General features: G+C 36.7%; 1 protein-coding gene across 1 annotated transcript in view; it reads right to left on the reverse strand.

Moving 5' to 3' along the window:
* Positions 1-17,772, reverse strand: part of LOC128618179 (Kv channel-interacting protein 1-like) — a 62,244-nt gene that overhangs the window by 17,895 nt on the left and 26,577 nt on the right. The gene's annotated exons all lie outside the window — the stretch shown is intronic.

Below are 17,772 nucleotides of genomic sequence, written 5' to 3' on the forward strand. Positions count from 1 at the left end.
CCACATACATGAGTTCATAAACATATACTATTGGCCCTCCCTCATACAGCCAATTTTGCTGTCTTGACTCCCAGCCATGGATGGCTGCCGCATAGTCAGGAATCCACAATCTCCCATCAATAGCATAGGCAAGATTAGAAAGTAAATAAAACCATTTCTACATAATTTTGCTGAAATGCATGTATGTTTTCTTAAAGTAGAGGCATCTAAGTATGTTTTAGGCAGAAAAACCCAATTTTGGCCAAATCCTTTTTTTTTTCTTCAATTCTTTTTTGTTTTGAGCTACATTGACATCCTACAGGTTTTCCCAGACCTCCACACAAATCAGTCAGTCATCCATGACAAATTTGTTTAATGAGACTAATGTAGCTAACAATTAATGAAAGCTCAGAGCTAGCAGGTTAGCTTTGTATATATGTGCAAGCCATATAAATCTGTAGTGAATTAAATATGCAAATGAAATTGGAACTATATTAACATCCAAATCACTTATAATGTACAAATCAGACTTTTAGGCAGCAGTTATTTTTTTGAAATGTCAGTAATGTAAATATGACCCTGGGACAGGGTTTGACTGTTCAGGTGTCCCTGGCTAGCCTTAATAGTCAAAAAGTATGAAATCCATTGTGTTGGTACATTACATTCACAATTAGTATCATTTTCTGATGATGCAATCTTTCCCCATCTTACGCCAGTGATCTTTTTTTTATTTTTTTTTTTAAAAAGCAGTATAGTTTTTCTTTGTCTCATGGCTTTTACATGAACATTCTAACATGCATTAGAAATACATTTGAAGATGGTTCTGTGAGCATTGTTGGCGTGGTATTTCTAGCATGGGGAGCCAAATGATCAAGTCATCAGCTGGAATTATGTTTCTAGGAAGTAAGTCCCCAGGACGCGTACCTCCTCGTGGATAATGCGTCAGTGAGCAAATCCCCTTGAAATAAATAGAGGCTAATGTTAATGACTCTCAAGTAGCGAGAGTGTTGTGTTGAGAGAGAAAGTTGACTGCTACTACTGTTTTTAGCTGGTTGACATCAATAGTCTATTTTTATACTTTAACAGCGTGTTACTATCCACATTAGCCTCATACTGCCAAATTTAAAAAAGCAGGATGATTGATTAAATTTGAGATGGGGAAATGTTGTGTACTGTTGATTTACTGCTTTGAGTGTTCCTGTAGATTAAGTCCTCAAATGAATTAAAACAGAGCACTTTCAGTCATTTCCTGTCAATACCGTGCACAATCATACACGTCACTACATGGTAATATATTAAACTAGCGCATTGAAGAACATCAATTCACATGTGTGAGTGAGCTTGCTTCATTGAGTGCAGCTAAAAAATGTATGAGTACACCTTTCAGGTTGATATATTTTATTGTGTAGCTGATTAAAACACACAATAAACGTTTCAGTTTATCGTTAGATGATTCATAAATCAGACAGAGCTTTACAATGCATGTTCGTTTTAAACATGCCCTCAATTCAGTACATCTGATACGAGATCTACCTCAGGGAACTCTGATCTCTTACTACATGAGATCTTCAGCAGATAATGTCTTCTCTGGCTCTGAAATTGCTTAGCCATGATGTACTGCTTCTACCACTCTGTTTCTGCTTGCTATGAATCTTTCCATTCCTGCACACTCCTCTGGCAATCTGACTCAGCTGAGAGAGAAAGAGTCATTTCTTTCAGATGGGGAATGAGTGTTTGAGATGTTCCCCTGAGCTGAACTGGGAGGTTTCACTACGCTGAAACTCTCATGGAATTTGAATTTAGGATGTTGTTTAATTTTATGTCTTAAACTGTATTCTATACAACAATTGATTTATTTTTGTAAGTCATCCCCCTGTGTCCCATCCAGGGTGAATTCTTGATTCTGGGATAGGCTCCATATCTATTGCAGCCATGACCAGGATAAGGCACTTACAGTACAACCACAATTCCAAAATAGTTGGGACAATGTGTAAAATGTAAATGAAAACAGAATACAATGATTTGCAAATCTCATAAACCCATATGTTATTCACAATAGAAGATAGAAAACATATCATATGTTTAAACTGAGTAAATGTACCATTTTAAGAAAAAAAATAAGGTAATTTTGAATTTCTGGCCACAACAGGTCTCAAAAAAGTTTGGACGGAGGCAACAAAAGGCTGGAAAAGTAAGTTTTACTAAAAAGAAACAGCTAGAGGAACAACTTGTAACTAATTTGGTTAATTTGCAGCAGGTCAGTAACATGACTGGGAATAAAAAGAGTCTCTTAGAGAGGCAAAGTCTCTCAGAAGTAAAGATGGGATGGAATCTGGATGGAAGAATATGTTGCTCTAAAGCTTGTATATACCTTTCTACATTGATGGTGCCTTTCCAGATGTGCAAGCTGCCCATTCCATAGGCACTAATGCACCCCCATACTATCAGAGATGCAGGCTTTTGAACTGAGGGCTGATAAAAAGCTGGATGGTCCCTCTCCTCTTTAGTCCTCTTTAGTTTAGAGGACGCGGCGTTCGTAGTTTCCAAAAAGAATTTCACATTTCGATTCGTCTGACCACAGAACAGTTTTCCACTTTGCCGCAGTCCACTTTAAATGAGCTTTGGCACAGAGAAGATGGTGGCGCTTTGGGATCATGTTCACATATGGCTTCTTCTTTGCATGATAGAGCTGTACCCAGCATTTGTGGATGGCAAGGTGAACTGTGTTCACAGACAATGAGTTCTCGAGGTGTTTCTGAGCCCATACAGTGATTTCCATTACAGAATCATGCCTGTTTTTAATGCCATGCCGCCTGAGGGCCCGAAGATCACGGGCATGCAGTATTGATTTTCTCCCGTGTCCCTTGCATACAGAGATTTCTCCAGATTCTCCAGAGTCTTTTGATGATATTATGTACTGTAGATGATGAGATATTCATAGTCTTTGCAATTTTACGTAGAGGAACATTATTCTGAAATTGTTCCACAAATTGTAGACGCAGTTTTTCGCAGATTGGTGAACCTCTGCCCATCTTTACTTCTGAAAGATTCTGCCTCACTAAGATACCCTTTTTATACCCAATCATGTTACTGACCTGTTACCAATTAACCTCCAGCTGTTTCTTTTTAATAGCACTTACATTTCCAGCCTCTTGTTGCCCCATCCCAACTTTTTTGAGACGTGTTGAGGCCATCAAATTCAAAATTACCTTATTTTTTTCTTAAAATGGTACATTTCCTCAGTTTAAACATTTTATATATTTTCTATCATCTATTGTGAATAACATATGGGTTTATGAGATTTGCAAATCACTGCATTCTGTTTTTATTTACATTTTACACAGTGTCCCAACTTTTTTGGAATTGGGGTTGTACTAATGATGAATGAATGATGGATGATGAAAGGAAGAATGTATGTCAGGCCCATCTAGCCTAATTCAGATTTTATTCTAACACTAGAAAATGTGCTGTCTGTAAACAGGACCCAGTAATTCCCCCTGAGACATACACAGACATCAATCCTGCCTGTTGGACTTTCACCTTCACCTCCATTACAAATAGCTGATTCAGAGTCTTATCACAGACCGTAGAGCAGCCAATACTTAAATCAAAAGTGTCCCAAGGCCCCAAAATTGAGAATGGAGTGATAGAAACTAGAAGCAATCAAGAGACAGAGGAGATGTGTGTGGAGCAGTGAAACAGTTACAGTCTTATTTACAAGCAGCACTGCCAAGATGAATGATAGGAAAAAAGAAAGCTATGATCTCTCAATATTTTTTTCCACAATCAGAGCAAGGGAAAGAATAAATGGAACTTGTTTTGGTGTGAGTCATACCCTTGATTAATTTTGCTGCTGTTAATCCCTCCTGGGTAAGAGTTTCCATTTTTAAAATTTTGCAATCTTTTTTTTTTTGCAATCTTCCCTACAGTCATACCTCTCTGTCTCTATCCCCCACTGTTTCACCTTGCTATGTTTCTGTGTTTCACATTGACTGTGGTGAATGTGGCAAGGTGATACTACACTGAACAGAGCTCATCAGTAAGATATATCAGCAGATAGATGGAGACACTTACAGCAAGAGCAACATACAGATCAATTATTCACAAGAAACACCCAACAACATCATTGAATTGTGCAGCAAGAAGTACACAATATCTTCATGATCCATAGAAGGCTGGGGCATGCCACTCTGTTGTTCTGTACAGACATAATTATCCTGCATGTCTAAATTCACACGTGATGAAGAAGAAGAAGAAGAAGAAGAAATCGAATAGGGACGTAGTGTACCTCTGTAGGGAGATTTTCTATACCGTTTATCCTACAGAGGGGCGCTTGGAGCATATCCTAGGGAACTCGGGGTACAAGGCGTGGGACACCTGGGATGGGGTGACAACCCATCACAGAGCACAATCACACACGTTCACACACTACAGACAATTTGGAAATGCCAATCAGCATGTGTCTCTGGACTGGAGGAGGAAACTAGAGTACCTGGAGGAAACCCCAGGAGCACAGGAGAACATGGAAATTCCACACACACCGGGATTTGAACCCCCAGCCCTGGAGGTGAAAAGCCACTGTGCCTCCCATCATAACAACTCAACAAAGAATAAAATATATATATATATATATATATATATATATATATATATATATATATATATATATATATTAAAAAACAATACAATTAATTCAAAAACAGAAGAAATAAAATCAAGGTTGGTTTACAAAAAAGTAAAAAAAAAATTCCCTTAATTTCATAATTTTGTTTTCTTTGTGATTCAGTACACAGAAATAAATTAAAAACCGCCCCTTAACTCTTAGAAACAACCTGTCTTTTACTTCCTGCCTAATAGTTTTAAACAAATTTGTAAAACTGCTAACAAGCATTTTTCTGTATGATGTTCACTTTTTCTGAACTTTTCACACACACACACACACACACACACACACTCACATCTCTGCAGAATGCTATATAAATATAAACCCTATTGGTTTTTATCTTTAATACAATTAGATGTGACAGAAAGCACATAAACTTTTGGAAATTTAGCTATACAGTATTGCAGTAGTAGAAAATTAGTGAAAACAATTAAATCTATATTTACCATCTGGTTCACATAGAGCACTGTTGTGCTAACTGTTTGGAAAAACTTGGTACTGACTCAACATACTCCTAACCGTGTGCTACAAGTGTATGTTCAGGACATAGGGGAAGCTCATAGTGAAGCTATTTAAGGTGAGTTAAGTCATTTTGAAACAGACTAAATGCAAAGCAGCTAAACCCAAGATATCCACACACTCCGATTAATAAATGCACCCAACACTCCAATATTGGAGACATAATTGTTTCAATAATCTTAACACCAATGGGACAGTTGTATTCCAGCTAACAGAAAATGGTTATAAGAAAGTCTACTCTAATAATATTGTGAAGCAAGCTATTATTAGAATATTGCTCACAGAGAATATTAGTCAACTCTTCACAGTTGGTAGCCACACTTTTTTATACTGCTTCAGGAATGATCTTATGATTAAAAAGTACAAAAAGTCTGAAGCAGAATATCATAAGGTGGCACAGAAGCATGTAGGCAAATTGGCTATTAATAAGCCAAAATCAACAGACGGGAATGAAACAGGGCACTTCAGGACAATTAAATTGAAATTAAGAGTGGAAGAACTCTCAAAGAGTGGTGCTACATGAACTGGTATAAATACACAGAAGTAAATGAGGGTCAACAGGAAACAGGTGAGTTCAACAGCAGGTGAGCAGGTGAGAGGTAAAATCTGGAATGGGTTGGACTGTGGATTTGTTGTGCCTCCTGGACTAACAGTGGATTTGGCTGCAATACAGAAAATAAAGGCCTAGAATTGCAACTAAGTGTATTGTAAAGCTGGAAAAGATCATCAATAGCATTCAACTGAGATTTTTAAACGATGCTGACTTTAATACCTTCAGGAAACTGAGTACAGTATATAGAAATAAACAGCCACAAAGATGGATGGGTGTGAAGCATAATTAAGCCCTGTGTAGCTATCGTACATATCGGTTGTAAACCAATGTGAAACATTAATTACTAAAACAATGGCTCGATATCTCAGGATAACTCAGGACAAAAAAATATGGGCAAGAAAATTTCTCCCCATCTCTCTCTTTGACAAATTCAGAGGTATGGACTTTTAATCATTGCATGACATTTTTGCTTGTGTAACACACACAAACACACACACACATAAATAAACAGAATATTGAAATTGTGATCATTCCATATCTTCCATTTCACCCACACAAATCTATTTAAGCAATCATAACATGCTGCTCATTACTTACATGATTTATAATATTATACAGCTCAGATGGAAACAATCCTCTGAAAACATCAGACATGCAAAGTAACAAACTGCATGTACTCTTGTTACAGTAGTTGAGTACATGGTTCACTATAGTAGTAAATCATAGTCCTTTAAGTTATATAAAATTAATTATGCAACTTCACTAGCTAGCTTCACCTAATTGTTCAAGAAATGTGTTCCTTTTCATATTAGCTTTAATATGAATATGAGTGTCAATAGTATTATTACTGTAGTAGCTTTACATTTACGCAAGTCAGTGTGTTTTGTATTCTTTCCAGCACTGGAAAACTTGCTATACTGTTCAAGTCTCAGACATCCTCATTTTTTCTGCATCCTAATTGTTTCTGTATTTCTTTTTTCTAACCTTGGATCTTTATTGTATGCCTTATTCATTAGTGCATCAAAAAAAAGAGCAAATTTTTGACTTGTTTTCCTTACAAACAAAATGTTACAGGGAAATTTTAGTATGGAATTAACTTATTTTAAAAAATGGTTAAAAACAGAAAAAAGCTGTTTACTTAAAACTAATTTTATTCACAGGGACAGTCAATAACTTTCTGTTCCTTTCTCAGCACAGGGAAACATTTGAAATTCATGACTATGCTAATCAGATATATTGAAGTTAGAGATTAGGTTGTGAAAATGCTGGAAAATTCCTTTAAATGGGGTGGAAGGGCAAGAACATTTCCATTTGAGGAACAGCCAAATGTCTTCTACAGATGGTACTTTGCGATTTTACTTTACATTTAGCCATAATTAGAATGATGTGACTCTCTACTGCAGTTTCAAACTGCTGCCCATTAACCTGCTTAGCACAATCCTAAAAGCTATCTATCTGACCATTCACTGTATTACCCTAATGCTGATGACTATTTACTGCAATTACAAAAAACTGATCATTAGCATTTTTAGCCCTATGCTAAAGACGTCCCCTGTAATTATATACCATATAGCCATTCTTAACTATCTTATCTTGACACTAGTGCAGCTACAGTGCCAGTAGGATTACTTATTAGCCAGTAGGATACGACGATGCAGGTCACAAACACCAATTGCTGTTGACACAATGATCTACAGCTGTTTCTATTTCATCCACAAGAGAGATAAATATAAATCACATGGGGTACACAGTTTAGAAACAGTGGAGTGAAGCAAGCGAGAACAATAAGCCAGAGAAAATAAATTCATAAATACAAGACAAAAACACCAGATTAGCATGCCGCTACCCAAAATGAAATTTTGGTAGTATTGTTGCAAGGCAATTTAAGTCAGGGCATTATTGCCATCCAATCTGGGTAGAAGAGACTGGAAAATAAATTAGAGATAGAAAATACAGCAATAAATGAAAAGGCAACAGGATACATGCAGAGATATGGCTGGATTTACACAAATATGCTTTTTGTTCTTGCGCATTTGTGATGTATTTCATAAACGATGCATGTTTCTGTAGAACACTCTGTTAGTTTTAATCTCATCTCTCCTATCTTCACACCCACTGTTATACTGACTAATGAAAAAGCATGTCATTATCACCACACACTCCCCAAAGAGGAATCACCGCTCTCTCTCTCTCTCTCTCTCTCTCTCTCTCTCTCTCTCTCTCTCTCTCTCTCTCTAGATTTGAGATTCAAGTAGCTTTATTGCCAGGGTAAAAGCATTTACATTGCCAAGCATTTGTAACATTAAATTACAGACATACACATGTACACACATTAACCCACTATCTATCTATCTATCTATACCTTGCAGTACTCTCATTCCTCCCTATCTATCTGTCTATCTATCTATCTATCTATCTCTCTCTCTCTCTTTCTATCCCACAATCTCATTAATGAACTGATTTGTTCCCTATTGCTCCCTTTGTCTCTCTGACTCTTTCTCACTGTTCTGCAGTTTGGCAGGATAGGTTAGAGCCTACAGTTTAAACAGAAAGCAAAAGAGAGAGAGAGAGAGTTCAAAAGAGCTCCCCTGCCTCAGATTTTTTTCTCCAATCTTCACGGGTATAGTCATTTGTTCATTGTTCGGATTAGTTTACAGTGTTATTCAGATGAAGAAGGTCACGTGTCTGGAGCTCAATTCTGGAAAATGTAGTCAAAAAATATATCATTTGTTTTATGGACATAATCATTTGGCCAAAACCAGCATTGCATCATATCTCACTCAAGAAGCAGTCTAGGCAGAAATGTGCTGAAGAAACTGTTCAGCTTACACTGACTAAATTCCTCAGGGATATCATAACAGACCTTATTACTGCAACATGGTTGGTTGGCCAAGCTGTGTCCAAAACAGAAAGTAGTTGGCTTGTTGGCTTTCTGCTTATGCTGTCTCATGAGTCAGTGTCTTGAAACAGCCTTTTTTGAAGGCAACATTTGTCACACAGTTGCCAAGATAGAGGCATATGCTAACAGCCACTAATCTCAAAAGTCTTTTAAGCATGATAGAATAAAGTATCACTGCAGATAATCAGTGTTGGGTAAGTTACTCAAAAAACATAAATCCACTACAGATTACTAATTACTACTTTAAAATTGTAATCTGATTATATTACTGATTACTGCATGTAATAAGTAATCAGATTACTAATTACTTTACTTTCAAGTTACTTTCAAAACCTATCAAACCTACAAAAATATGCTACAAAAAAGTTGGATTTATCATAAAACTTGCCTCGGGTGTTGTCACTGTTTGTAGGACTACCAGACCGATAAAATATAAAACTTTTCTAACTAGGCTAGCTTTGTGTCGCTAGCCAAGGGGAGACACAGCTAAGCTATGGGTTTAGCTGCTACAGTGCCATGTAAAGTACATTATCTTTCTTTATGTTCTGCTCATATCATGTTCACGTAAACTGGAACTCAGATAGACATTTACACACCTTGTTTTCCTGTTCAGCATCAGAGGATGTTACTGTTTCAATTTCAACCCCTTAACTGGTTAAAAAAATGTTTTTAAAAATCAGCGTATATCCATTTTCCCTCACAGTGACTGTGTAAGCTAGTGTTTGGCAGACTCGAGAGCTGTCAGCCAATAAGACACAAGTATTTCCACATATTTGCCAGTAAAACCTGTTTGATTGGTCTCGCCTCTGTTCACTGATGATATAAAATTACAACACCACAGTCTTCTTTTTCTTGACCCTACATTCACAATAGTGGCAAAACAACAGGCAACCATTCGTTTTCTGTGTAAATGTGTGTGACATTGAGCCACGATTTCAGTGACAGCAACATTAGGTTTGATGCAGTAAAATGACAAACCCAAAGGATTGGCTTGAATGATTCCTTGGACCAATGATGTGTGTGGTCCAACATTAATTCAATCCCCTACTCGCAACTTTAGTTTCTACCCTCAGTTAGTTCTAATTTACTGATTGACTGGCAAAAATTGGAGAAAAGTATTTAACCATGGTTTCATTTTATTCTTTCATATACTACCTCTCATATATGTGGATAGAGACATTATTATGAAGATAAATAAAGCTAAATAGAGATAAATAAAGAATGAAGTAGCAAAGATTGGTAGTGCCTCTGGTGAGTGTATATAGCTAGTACAGTTAGCCTGCTTTTCTAATTTGCAAATGAAGCTATTACAAAGCCTGCTGAATTAGTGTATTATTTAATTTGTGTTTAACTAATTACCTTCAGAAGCTATATAGCTACAACTGTTTCTCATTGGAACTCAAAAAAAGCGCACATGCGACATCACTAACAGTTGCTACACGCCCACAAGAGACAAATTACGAGTGACATGTGTGATGTGTCACCTCGTAGTGTAAGCATTTTTACATTTTAAACACCTCATATGTAAATGTTCTCACAGTAGTAACATCACAACCTTGAGCAATTCAAAACATAGGCGATGTTTGCTGCTTAGCTTTCATATATGGAAAGACAGAGACTGGGGCCGGAATGGTATGTTTTGGAAATTTTTTTATGAAAAGGGTCATGAAATTGGTCCATCTCAAGTGGTCCAATGCAGGTTGCTCGACTGTTTGAAATGTTCCTCTTGTTTTTGAGTGATTACCTCTATGTATTAGCATTGCAAAAGCACTATTTTTAAATTATTTTACTTTGTTTAACTACGACAGTCATGTTTGTGTCATGGCACACAGAAAATTTTGGTTATACAGCTTTTTATGGAAACCTCAATATCTTGGCTCAGGGTGGGCCTAGCTCCTTGCAAGAAAAACTTTTCTCTAGAGCACATTACAAGGTACATATATAAACATCTGGCACATCCTTGTTCCTCAAACTTAATAGGTTCACGTAATTTTTCTTGCCACTGTATAGTGTGCATGCAGAATATTTCAGGTTTGAGACTTCTCTTTAATTAATTTTTTTATTAATTTTTTTATGGGGCTGAAAGTGCCTTTTTTTTTTTTTTTAATTCCCCTCACTTTCAGGTTGAATATCTCTGGTGAGGGACCAGATACGAACCTAAAATTTTCACAGAAATAACATTCTGCTGTAAAACAGTTTTGCTTTTGAGATTCCACTGGTTATAGCCCTACAGCTAGGGCTAGTAGAAATCTGGGGAAAAGTATACTTTATTCATGCACTTTGAGAAATTACCAGATGAAATATAAGCATCACAAATAATAAATAAATAACATTGTAAGGCTGGTACCGAGATGTCTGAACCTAGAAAGAACTACTCACTGAGGACAAAGGACTACTAAGAGAATGAACACTCAACCTCTCTCTCACAGTATTAGCATCTCCATCTGAATTAGCACATCATGCTGAGTAGAGACTGGAAGATCCTTTTTAGACTGGTACCATGATGTCTGAACCTGGAGAGAACTACTCTTTGAGGACAAAGGACTACTACGAGAATGAATGCTCGATCTCTCGCTCGCAGAATCAGCATCTCCATCTGAATTAGCACATCATGCTGAGTGGAGAATAGGAGATCCTCACTACATTGTTTCCTTCTTCCTCTTCTCACACCCTTCTCTCTCTGTGCTGAGATCACCATAAACACACCCAAGGTCTATATGCATTACATAACATGTTTTAATGTGAATAAGATGTTGATTATACATGTTTGCTATATTATACAAAAGGTCTCAGTGTGTCTGGAAAATATGGTCTCAGTTCAAATAAAAATATTGCATGCCGTTAAAGGCATACCCTCCCAGGGTCCCTCACTCAAATTACCTCCTGTATGTAAATAAGGTACATCCTTCCACAAACATCAAATTATAATCACAAACAACACGATTTGGAGGACCCACAGAGCATCTGGGTATTTAGGGGAGAGCTGGCCAAAGATTCGGGGAATCTGTAGACAGATCTCCCACATGATTACTGTGTGTAGTTTTCCATACCAGGTATACAAGTTTTGACTTTCTTATGTTGTATTATTATGTTTTGAATTTGATTGGTAATGTAATGCTGAATGGAATTCTTTCTACTTATTATTAGTAGTAGTAGTATTGGATTTGGATGTGTTCACACCTGGTTAAATAAATTATTAGACTTGATTATATTCTGACTCATTCTGGAATTATTGTCTCCAGTAGATTATGTTAAGTCCTTGTTACCGCAAATATGCGACCAGGTTAGTACAGGCTAAAATCCAGGTTTAGATGGAGCATTGGGGCACGCCAAATGAGATTTTAGAGTCCAGGCTAACAACCTGGCGTTAAGTTAAGTGTACTTAGAGTGTACAGGCTCAATATGAAATTCCCGTTTAGGACAAAATAAAGTTGATCAACCATGTCTAAATAGGGTGAAAGTCTAAACCTCTGGTTATTGTAATATTTTTCTAGTTAATGTGTACATAAGAAACTATGGCATGATTATATAAAGTTCATTTTAACTCAGATATTATTGGTCTATCTCTGTACATTTTAGTGGTCATGACCTCTGGCTAGAAATAATGTTACAATAATTAAATATTACTGTCTAAGGGGACTAAACAAAGTACTTTTTAAAAAAGGGCAAGCATCTAAATAGTATTAGTCAATCAAGACTAGCGAGTTTGTGACCGTGAGATCCACGTACACGGCCGGCTCGAGACTCTGAGCGACATGGAATCCGAACAAACTAGTATAATTTAAAGTATAGAATTAACTAGAATTAATCAAATGTAAAAGATCAAAAGTATAAAAATAAAAATAACTAGGAAACAAATAACATTGAGGTTTTTACAGTTGGAGCCAGATTTAATTTAAGAGAGAGTCAAACAGAATTGGAATAACAAATTTAATAATCTAAATGTATTCACCTCGCTTCAAAAAGACAGAACTAAGTGGGAATCCTTCTACCACATCATTGGATACCGTCGTTGGACCAGTGAGTGGACCCCTAAAACAGTATTTTATAGTTATTGTGTTTATGATTGACATTCAATAGCTTATGCTTGTCAATGTCTATATTGCCAACAGTGAACAGGGTTTTTCAAATCTGTAGATCACCTGCCTGCAATTTTCTAGTAATCCTGAAGACCTTGGTTAGCTTGTTCAGTTGTGTTGGATTAGGGTTGGAGCTAAATTCTGCAGGACCTCGAGGGCCAAATTTGAAGAACCTTTTACATATAATTTTTAAAAATTGCTTCATTTGTGGAATTTAAGGTCAGGAACTGTTGTAGATAAGCATTACCTTATTTATTTCAGTATTACTTTTCAGCTACAGTGGCACACCACTCATTGATTCAGTGACCTGATTTAAAAATAAAATGAACACTTGATACCGCAGCCCTGCATTCTGAAAGTACACTCTTGGTGCATGATTTAATTTCTGTCTTGTCTGGATGTGTGAACTGGTGAGGAATGCCATTGTTTTGTTTGCTGACAGAAGCTCCAGTCTCATTTTCTATTGGCTGTTTGATTTCACCATAACTTCCTGCCCTCTCAATGGTACTACCTCATCCTAACATGTTAAATAAAAATGACATATGTTTAAAAATTTATTATACCTAGGATATGAAATGAGAAGTGTTGTCCATTTGTTTAGAAATATCCTGTACGGCTAGATAGTCAAACATAACACTGGAGAGTGAGCAAAGAGCAAAAAAATGGAAATTGTTGACTTTTTTGACATATTTGGACCATCAAACACTTGATCACCTTTGATACAGTACCTATTAATGAAGGTGATATACTTGAATACAACCACAAGGAAAATTAGCTTTTTCAATCATTTATTCAACAGACATATCAATAGATGTGATATTCTTCTGTGGAAAAAGTAAGTACACCTTTGGACTCAGAAGCTAGTATTGCCCCCTTTAGCAGAAATAAGTTCTTGTAGGCATTTTGCATAACTGTCCACCAGGCTTGCTGGAATTGTTGCCCACTCTTCCATGTAATATTCTTTCAGTTGCAAGATGTTTGAGGGTTTTCTTGCATGTACTGCCTGTTCAAATCCCCCCAACACATTTCAATGGGATTCAAATCCGGGCTTTGACTAGGCCATAGCATAAACCTCAGTTTTTTCATTTTGAGCCATTCCTTGGTGGATTTGATAATATGCTTAGGATCAGTGTCCTGCCTATATGCTCAGTGGCAAACTAGTCTTGCAAAGGCTTTTTCCTGGCACAACTCCCATGCAGGTCAGGTTTGTGCAATCTCTTTCTGATTGTAGAAGCATGCACTTTGACGCCAACAGTTGCAAGACTTACTAGCAGATCCGGTGATTAAATTTTGAGGTTCTTGGAGACTTCTTTTCACATCAGACGGTTTGTTCTTGGGCTGAATTTGCTGGTACGGCCAGTCCTGGACAAATTGGCAGTCGTTTGAAACCTGCACCATTTGTAGATTATTTTCCTTACAGTGGAATGTTGTATTTCAAATAATTTGCAGATATTTTTAAATCCCTTACCAGACTCAGAAACATCCATAACCTTTTTGAATTCCTTACAGAACTTGGCATGATGACACCACACACCTCAATAGCAAAGGGAACACCAGACACTAGATATGAGAGGGGTATAAATATGACAGGTTCCACCTGCACTTGCTAGCAGGTTCTAATCACTGGCACCCAATCCTGAACACCTGATTGTAATATTATAGATTTGAAGGCATAATAAAAGTAGGTGTGCACTTACTTTTTCAATGTGACTGTTTTTTGTTAGTTTAAATTGTTAAAATTACTACAAAATGTCAATTTTATTTGCGTGTATCACCTTTTTAATAGGCAATGTTTCAAAGAGGATCAAATGTTTGCTTGTCCAAATATGTAAAATAAATAAATAAATAAATAAATAAATAAATAAATAAATAAAAAGGAACAAAATAAAAAGAATAAGAATGATAAAAAATCAAAAGCCAACCATTTCCATGGGGTGTACTTATTTTTTCACATGATTGTATATGTATAATATTTTTTTATTTCTATTATTTAAAATGTTACACAAATATGTGAATATGTGTGGGAAAATGGTTGAACAGAGCCTATTGTGTTCTTCCTTTTATCTTTTATTTTTAATGCACTATTTTTTCCTTACATGTAATCAAATGGTGCTTTCTGATTAGCTGTTAAATGTACATTACTTTCTCTCACATTTTTCATTTTTTTTCTTAATTTCTATACATGACATGCTTAGAACTTATACCAACATTTCTAAACAGAGGAAACAGAAAAAAAATATGTACAGTAACCATGTTGTTCTCCAAAGTAGCAGGTGTGGTTGTGTGTATAAAACTATATAAACTAAACTAAATAGTGATTAAATCTTTATTATTATTATTTTATTTAAATAATAAAAACATATATTCTGATAAACAACACCTGGTGCATCGTATGATGAATGCAAGGATTAATATGTACTATAAATATATAAATATAATACTATAAGTATGTATAGTTATTGTGTGTATGTAAACAGGGCTGCCATACTAAAAAGCTTTTGTGTGATTTCCCCAGTAAAGTAAACCTAACAGACACAAATATAAAAGCACATTTAGGACTGTACACACATACACACAATGTGATGAGAGGTGATTTAGTATAGGGTTACTTTAGGATACAAAGGATGTAATCTTTTACACACACACAGAGACAGAGTGGGTGATTTAGCATTGGGTAGCACAGGAGTAGAATACCATTGCCTTTTATAGAGTGGCAGCTCATTGTGTATTTACACAAAGCATCTGTGAGACAAGATTCATTGTGAATGAACATGGCTTGCTCACATACTCTCTCTCTCTCACACACACACACACACTCTCTCTCTGTGTCAAACACACACATAATGATATAATTAGCCGCAACTCTTATGTCTGTGAGAAACCTTATAGGCATTCCTATATTCAATTCAATTCCATTTTATTTGTATAGCGCTTTTAACAATAGCCATTGACAGAAAGCGGCTTTACAGAAATCTGCTGACAGTGTCAAGGAAGAACTCCCTGAGATTACAATATGGTACAATATAACTTAGTAACTCAACAATAACTCAAATAACTCAGCTTGCACAATCACATGTATAGAGTTATAATAGGATACTCTCATAGAGGCATGTACTCATGGTGGTCAAGGCTGTATTCTTACAGGCATCTCACACACACACACACACACACACACGCATGCACGCACACATACTCCAAAGCCATGCTTACACACAGGAGTTAAACTTGGAGGATAAGCAAAGCCAATCTTACCTTTGAGATAGTCCACTAGTCTGCTGTGTGTCAAAAAAGTCCCAATAACAAGCCCCATTCCTGATGAAAGTGTGTGTGTGTGTGTGTGTGTGTGTGTGTGTGTGTGTGTTCGCTTATTTCCAGGAACAACCTCAGATTCCCCTTATCCTCTAACTACGTCTAATGTTCTTTCTGTATGCTATTCAGCAAACAGCTTCACATCCTACCTCACCTGTCTTCTTTTCTCTCTTCCACTCCTCTCTTTCGCCTTTTTATCCCCATTCACCACCCTCCTTTTCATTTGCCAGTGTCTCTCTGTTCTATCCACTCCCTCTTAACCATGTTCTTCTATGCATATAAATCAATGTCACTCAAGATCTCACTCTTATTAAGAGAGATCACACTGAAGAAGATTCAGAAACATCCACAGACTGACCAAGAGTTGAAATAAAGATAATGTGAGTCGTTATACTTTTCTTTTGATTCACAGGAAGATTTTTTGTCTTCACAGCAATATAAAGAACAGAAAGGAAAGAAGGTAAAAGAGATGATGTAGTAACAAAGCTGTTGTAAAAAAAAAAAAAAAAAAAAAAAAAGCCTGTTATTGTCAAAAGACAATGCATTCATTTTAATTGTGCATGTTTGCAAATAAGCAATAAGAAACTACTGGAACCGCAAGGCCAATTCATTTGTTTTTGCTGTAGACTGAAGACATTTGGGTTTGAGATCAAAAGATGAATATGAGAAGAGAGTTTAGAATTTAAAATTTTATTTCCTGGTATTTATATGTAGATGAGTTCAATTACATAAAACATCAGACCACCCAACAATATTGTGACATGTAACTGAGAGCTGTTTCTTTTTACCCAGGTGTGTCATATCAGATTGATTGTTTAAACAATAAAAAGCACTGAACATCTACTCCTGTTTTTAGCCTTAATTTTCACCTGTGAAGACTGAATTTTTTGTTAAAAAGGATAAACCAACATGAAGATCAGAGAGCTGTCTATGGGAGAAAAGAAAGCCATTCTGAAGCTGAGAAGAGAGGGAAAATCTATCAGAGCCATTGCACAAATATTGGGCATAGCCAATACAGCAATTTGGAGTCTCCTGAAAAAGAAAGAAACCACTGGTGTACTAACAACTAATCATGGAACAGATCAGCCAAGGAAAACAACAACAGCAGTTGATGACAAAGATTGTGAGAGCTGTGAATGAAAACCCCAAAACAATAGTGAGTGACATCACCAACAACCTCCACAAGGCAGCGGTGAAGGTATCACAATCTCTCATCTGAAGAAGACTTTGAGAGCAGAAATACAGAGGCCACAAGGTGCAAACCACTCATAAGCAGTAAGAATCGGAAAGCCAGATTGGAATTCACAAAGAAATACAGAGAAAGAGCTACAAAAGTTATGGAACCAAAATTAATCTCTACCAAAATGATGGACATGTCCAAAGTGTGGAGAAAGACCCATGATCCAAAACATACAAGCTCACCTGTGAAACATGGTGGAGGTAGTGTCATGGCTTGGGCTTGCATGGCTGCGTCTAGAACAGGCTCACTAACCTTTAGTGATTTGCCAGAGCCATATCACCCTGCAGCTCTTGCCTGGTTTCCCACTGAAGCTAAGCAGGGTTGAGCCTAGCCAGTACCTGGATAGGAGACCTCCTAGCCAAAACTAAGGTTGCTGCTGGAAGTGGTATTACGTAGTGGTATTAAGAGGACAGCAGGAGGTGTTCACCCTGTGGTCTGTGTGGGTCCTAATGTCCCAGTATAGGGACGGGGAGACCATACTGTAAAAACAGCACCGTCTTTCGGATGAGACAATACACCGAGGTCCTGACT

Source organism: Ictalurus furcatus, chromosome 14, assembly GCF_023375685.1.
Source record: "Ictalurus furcatus strain D&B chromosome 14, Billie_1.0, whole genome shotgun sequence".
In the NCBI taxonomy this organism is placed as follows: Eukaryota; Metazoa; Chordata; class Actinopteri; order Siluriformes; family Ictaluridae; genus Ictalurus; species Ictalurus furcatus.